Here is a 6929-nt window from a genome sequence, read left to right on the forward strand (position 1 = left end):
CAAATATATGATTAGATTTCAAAATAGAGACCAAATCGGTACTCAAAACTCAAAAATACACTATCTTAAAAGTGTAGTAACAAAAATCCCAAAATTCACTTTGAAATTTCATATTTTAGGTATAAAAATTTATGGGGATTCATAATATACATCAAAATAGATGTGGAACACTTACCCTCATGATTTGGGGAAATACTGTAATAATCCGATCGGTCATTTTGTGTATTTGAGCCCTACTTTTCAATTTGATACTTCTTGTATATGTGTTTGTTGTTTTAAAACTTGTGGGGATAATCGATTTGGTTATAGGAAGGTTTGAGAGGGATTTGTGACACTTAGTCTCATTTTGTAAGTGTCTGATACATGCCGGATGAGCATCCTAACAATTTCCAAGTCAACATCATAGCATTTGAATGCTTTAATGGAGAGGCTATACTTGTAATAATTGACTAAGCTTCTTAGAATTAGCTTAGGGGTATTTGAGTCATTTGTAGCCAAATACCCACTGTAGTATAAATAGCCCTTAAGGCTTTTATTTAGGTAGACCTAATGAATGATAAACTTGAAGACATGCAAGTCTCACTCTTTATCTTTCTTTTAATTAATGCATTTGTGTTTATGCCTTTAATTTCTTTATTGCTTCCATTAGTGGTAATTAGTCTTAGTTGGTGAACAATTAGTAGTGAATGCTTAATTGCTTAATTACTTTATCTGGGTTTTCAAGAGTGGTCAATCTCTTGAGGTTTTCATAGTTTAGGGTTACAATTGATTGAGTTCATAGAGGTAATTAGGCTTCATATGCTAATTGGTTCTTGTTCTTCCAATCAATTGTAGGTCTAGCTCTTATATTTATAGCTTAAGATTACAATTGATTGGGTTCATAAAGGCAATTGGGTTTCATATCCTAATTGGTTCTTGTTCTTCCAATCAATCATAGGTGATTGTTCATATGCTTTGATTTCGCGTGTTTTGCTATATCCGTATTTTCAATATGCTTCCGTATCATGTTGGTATGAGAGTGAAGGTTTTGGATTGTTCTATCAATCCTTGGGTCTTTGTTTTGATTATCATCAAATCTGAAAATCAGAAAATAAAAATAAAAATAAAATCGAAAATTTCCCAAAATAGCTAGTTCACTGTTCATCCGATATTGTTATCACTATTTTTTGTGTGTATTGTGCTGAAACTTAAATTCCTTCTTCTCTCTAAGGATTTTGATTCTGAAAATTCCGATTCCTTCATTATCTGAGTTTAATTACTGATTTTGTGCTTGAAATCATTGGAACCCTAGCCGAAATTGGGTGTAAATCGATTGGGAGACTACTCGTCGAAGGTGGAGTTCGAAACTGCCTAATCTGAAAAATTAGGGTTTGAATTCGATTGGGTGTTTATGATACTAGCTGGAAACTTCATTTTGAAGCTAAATCTGAAGATTGGAAGATGGTTTACGAGTTTTGGTTAGAAATTTTGAACTGCTTGTGCGAAGAAGAAGACGACTTAGGGCTTTTCGATTCCATCAGTGTTTGAATAAATTGATTTTAGAGTTTTGTTCGAGTTGTTGAGAGTTTGTGGCTAAAGTTTGGGTCCAGTTGAAGATGATTTGAGTGAGGTTTACCAGAACATTTTGAGCCGAACTTGAATCAGTCGAAGAATACTTGTTTCGATTGAAGAACTTCCTGGACTGATTTGAGTAGATTCGAGTAGCTGGTAAATCGAAGAAGAACACTTGTAGAGCTGATTCGAATTGATTTTTAGGTTGATTTGGAGTCGATTCTCTCAAGAAGACGAAGAACAACAACTGTGTTCTTCAATTTTTTTCTAAGATTCATGTGCAGCTGATTGGGCTCCACGAAGGCAATCGCTGTCGATTGAATTCAGAAGAAAACTCCAGGTTCAAATTCTTTAACCCCTGAAGGTTTGAATTTCTGAAATGAATCTTAGGTTGATTTCTGAGTTTTAAACTTAGACTGATTTCTAAAATTGTGAAGAGAATTTGAGTTTCAACTGAGCATTGACTCGATCTTTCTGAGTTGAATTCATAAGTTCGACTCGAGTTCCTTAATCGAATTTTGAATGAGTTTTTGGTTTCTGAACTTCTGAGAGGGGAGTTGAGATTAATCTGAAAAGGGGTTTTGGAGTTGAATTTTGATTCTCTGAGCTTAGCTTGAATTCGTATGCTCAATTCGAGGGTATGATTTTGCCGTGCTTGTAGTTCTTGTTGTTGGTAATTACGACTGAGTTTCTGACTCTCTAAGCTTCATGTTTATGAGTTTTGAGCATACAAATTCCCTCTGATTCTGCAATCTTTTGAGAAGTGATTAAGGTGGTTTGAGCCAAGGTAATCGAGCCATGAATCTGCAGCAAAGAGCAGCAGTTTGCAGTAGTGTTCGACAGTAAATTCTGCCAAGTTTGAGCAGTTGTTTCTGCGCAGATTTAAAGGTTCCACTGGTTCGAAATCCTGAGAATTTCTGAGCTTAAACATAGTTGGTTTCTGAGTTTTGAAGCTGAAAAAAAATTGAAGCACTCATCTATTTTTGAACCAGTTAAGCTGCAGCTCCTTTCCCTGTTCTCTGTGTACACAACATATTGAAAACAAATTGCTTGGTTGACTGTTCTGATTTTAGCCAAACTCAGCTGTGTTTTGATCAAGTTTTGACATCATTTTTTGCACTGCTTTGAAGCTGCAATTTCTGCACTTTTGTGCATTGTTTGAGCTGATTGTCTTGTAACTGAGTACCTCATTTCATTTGCTGCAAATTCAAGCAACTTCAGTTACCATAGACAAGTCAATACTTCAGATTGACATTTTAATTGAAGCCCAGGATTAGAGCTGAGTTCTTTGGGAGTTCAGACTGCTATTAAGATTCAGTTTGTGTTCTTTGTGTTAACTATTGATCAGTCCATTTTCTGCACTGTTTGAGATCTGCCACGGCTAGTTTCTCCCAGTTTGAACCTAGGTTTATGCTGCAGAAGAACTCTGTAACTTCACAACAAATCTGCATAGTGGTAGCTGCCTTTTGGAGCTTGTTGCTGCAACTCTTTGAAACTGTTTTGGCTAAAGTTCTGCACAGCAAATTTCTGCACTATTCTCCACTGTTTTGAACTCACTTGGAGCTATTTTGAGCAGAAAATCAGTGTGAAGAACTGTCCAGTAGGCTGCAACTGTGTACTGCCTTAGTTGTGTGGAATCTTCAGGAAGATCAGCTAGAAGTTTTCCAGCTGCTGCACCATTTCTTCACAAGTGTTGCACTAGTTGGTCACCGTTCTACTCTAGTTTTAGCACCTGTTTTGAGCTGCATCCTGCGCCAAGATTTCTACACAACTGGTTGCTAAGACGATCACCAACAGTCTGCAACTTTATCAGCTTTTGTGAATCTGTCCAGAATTACAGATTAAACCATTCTTTGCAAATCTGGCCAGTTTTACAAATCTGTCCAATTTTTGCGAATATGACCATATTTTGAAAATTGCCTGGTTATGTAGTTTCTTTTCTTTTCTTCTTCTAATTTGTAGTGAACATAACTCTCAACTAGATTAACTTGATATTAGTTCATATTAAGTTTAATTCTAGTTTCTTTGTGTCCTTTGTTTTTTTCGTGCCATTTCTTTCGTGCTTTTCTCTTTATTTTCGTTGTGAATTGCTTGGTTCAAGTCCGTTTGCTTTTAATTGTCCGTCCTTGTGAATACACAACTTCCACTCCACCCCAAAGACGGTTGGAACTTGTTGTGAAACCTTGGGACTTAACTTTGCTAGCAATTTTGATATTCAATACTTGAGCGGAAAAAGGCAAGAGCTAATAGGACTTTAGTACGCAAAAGCCAATTAGTGCAAGATGTGATACACGAGGGTTGAGCGACATCAAGTGAGTTGGTGAGGACTTTTACTACTAACTTGTTTGCTCGTTTTGTAGGTATCATGGAGTATGGACAAACTTCTAGTCTGAATTGTGATCCAAGGAGTGAGACTCCAATGCATTAAGTTATCTCTATGATTTATGACATAAGTGAGAAGGTTACCAATTTTACCATATGGCAACACAAAACGAGTGCAAGGTTGAATTCCATGATGGAGGAATCTCACTTGAGGCGACAAGGAAGGGAGCGTAGTATCACGCTTACTCATTCCTCTACTACACCCTCTCCTTCACAAGTGCGACAAATCTTTCAAAGAGGAAAACCGCAACATAACGAACATTTCCAAATACCACAAAAACTACCAAAGCGACCACACTCACCAAAGGGACCTTATTTTCCTCCACCAAACTACTGAACACCTACCCACTACCAATACAAACCACCATTTAGACTTCAAGCGCACATACCCATAATACCACCACCCCAAATGACCCAACCTAGACCACCAATGAATCTACGTCCCCAAAATATGCCTCAAGTACCATTAAGGAGGGACAATCTTCCTCCTCCACCAATCATACCACCTCAAGAACCTCGAATGATGAACAACCCACTTTTTTAACATGATCAAGAGGACACCTTGAATGAACAACATCCAACAAGTTTTCCATGATAAATATAGGGGGAATGAAGTGAACCAAAGGGGAAAAGGCCAAATGAGTTTGAGAACATCCTTGAAAAATGCAAAGAGAAAAAGTACGGATGGGAGACAAAAGATAGAGAGAAGTAAGGGAGAGAAAAGTGACAACACTAGAGTGGAAAAAGGAGAGAAAGTGTGGAGTGAAGTGAGCGAGTTGTCACAAGAAAAGAGTGAAGAGCTTGAAAAGAAAATGAGAGAAAAGAAAGAGGGAAAACAAAAAGAGAGTGAGGATTTTTCTTATTCTAATGCTAATAACCTTTCTTCATTCTCTAGTTATTTTGTATCTTGTGAAGGAATTTTTGGAGATGAGCCCTCAAGTGAAGTTCAATCTACTTTGATGAACTTGAAAGAAGATCAAGCTACCTTTTCAAGAGAACTTTTGAAATATAATGAACAAGTTCAAGGTAAAGAGAATTTTACTTTAGAAGAGCTTCAAGGTAAAATAGCTTATCCTTCTACTCATGATACTTTAGTTGATTGTGGTGACACTTTGAGTTTGAAAAATAGCTATGACATTGATGAGTTTGATACTTCTTTATCTTGTAATGAGAAAAATAGTTATGGCTTGCAACTAGCTACCTAGGAGTTCTTTTGCATTATTGGATGATTCTAGTTCTTTGTTTAATGGATCCTTAGCTAGTGATGTGTGTGATGTTGGATCTTATGATACCCTACCTTTATGGGATGATGCATGTGATGGTTCTTTTGGCTCTACTTTAACTTTGATGGAAGATAATTTTGACCTTTATGGGGTAATGAGTGAAGAAGAATGTGTTGATGATTCTTTTGATTCTATTTTTATTCCTTTGGCAAAAAGATTCAATTTTTGTGGTGAAATGAGCAAACGTGAGTGTGAAGATGCACTGTTGGAGAGTGAACCATTTACTTATAATGACATAAATGTAAAAGAAGAAAACTTCCATTTGTATTCCAATGAGTTGACTTCTCTTGTATTTGATCCTGATGACTCATGCATATTTATGTGATGATTTTGTTGAGTGTGAAAAGGAAAATAAAGTTTTCGATGCTAGCACAAGTATTAATTGCTTTACTTATCTTATTCCTACTTTTGAAAGAACATTCTCTATTGCCAATGCTCCTATGAGAAAAGGTAAGAATATTTCTTTTGGTGTTTTGAGTAACCATTTTGAGCAAAAAGAACCTAATTTTATTGAATGTTTTATGAAGGTTCAACAAGAGAAAGTTGCTAAGGATAAGAAAGGCCTTGAACTGACACTTTGGTTTACTTTTTGTCAAGAGTTTTTTGTTTTGCCCAAAAGCAAGAATGATATGTACGTTTGGCTTATGCTTATCTTGTGTTTATCAAAGGCCATTGAGGTAAAGACTTTTAACTTTCAGTATTGTGATATTCTTTATATGATGATTCATGATGAGCTTGGTATATCTCTTAAGTTGTCATGTGAAGTTGTTGGAAAGTGTGTAAATATTTGGGGATTAAAATTTTTGCTTCTTATCATGGTGAAGTATCTTTCTTTGAGTTGGAGAGTATGATTTTTATTCCTTCTTGTGACACTTGGTTATACCATAAAAGTGTGAACTTTGTTGAGGATTTGACAAGATTGTGGTTTTGTTGGAAACATGAAACTTTACACTCTCTTGATTCTTCTCATGAGTATTATTTTTCTTATTAGTTAAGTTTGTGTCATTTGTATTGGAGATGTGTTCTTTATTGATTATGACACTTAGCTATATCATAAGAGTGTCACTTTTGAGTACAAGAATGTGATCTTTGATCTTTTTAGCTTGGACATACAATGCTTTGATTGTGATTGGCTTGGTACTTATGTTTGCCCCTTTCTTGGTTTTGCAAGGTCCAAATTCGAGGACGAATTTCTTTCAAGTGGGGGAGGATGGTACATCCTGGATGAACATGCCTAATAATTTCCAAGTCAGCATCATAGCATTGGAGTGCTTTAAAGGAGTCAAGATCAAGAAGGCTATACTTGTAATAATTGACTAAGCTCCTTAGAATTAGCTTACGGGTATTTGAGTCATTTGTAGCCCAAATACCCACTCTAGTATAATTAGCCCATAAGGCTTTTATTTTAGGTAGACTTGATGAATGATAAATTTGAAGACATGCAAGTCTCACTCTTTATCCTTATTTTTTAATTAATGCATTTATGTTTATGCCTTTAATTTCTTTATTGCTTCCATTAATGCTAAATTAGTCTTAGTTGGTGAGCAATTAGTAGTGAATACTTAATTGCTTAATTACTTTATCCAGATTTTTAAGAGTTGTCAATCTCTTGAGGGTTTCATAGCTTAGGATTATAATTGATTGAGTTCATAGAGGTAATTAGGCTTCATATCCTAATTGGTTCTTGTTCTTCCAATCAATTGTAGGTCCAGC

General features: G+C 35.8%; 1 long non-coding RNA gene across 1 annotated transcript; it reads left to right on the forward strand.

The window, feature by feature from the left end:
* The first annotated feature begins 4583 nt into the window (after positions 1-4583).
* LOC104212314 (uncharacterized) lies at positions 4584-6715 on the forward strand. The gene is made up of 2 exons (XR_707326.2): positions 4584-5893; positions 6388-6715. It is a non-coding gene; the product is annotated as an uncharacterized lncRNA (long non-coding RNA).
* The last annotated feature ends 214 nt before the right edge of the window (positions 6716-6929 follow it).

Source organism: Nicotiana sylvestris, chromosome 8 (genome assembly GCF_000393655.2).
Source record: "Nicotiana sylvestris chromosome 8, ASM39365v2, whole genome shotgun sequence".
Classification (NCBI taxonomy): Eukaryota; Viridiplantae; Streptophyta; class Magnoliopsida; order Solanales; family Solanaceae; genus Nicotiana; species Nicotiana sylvestris.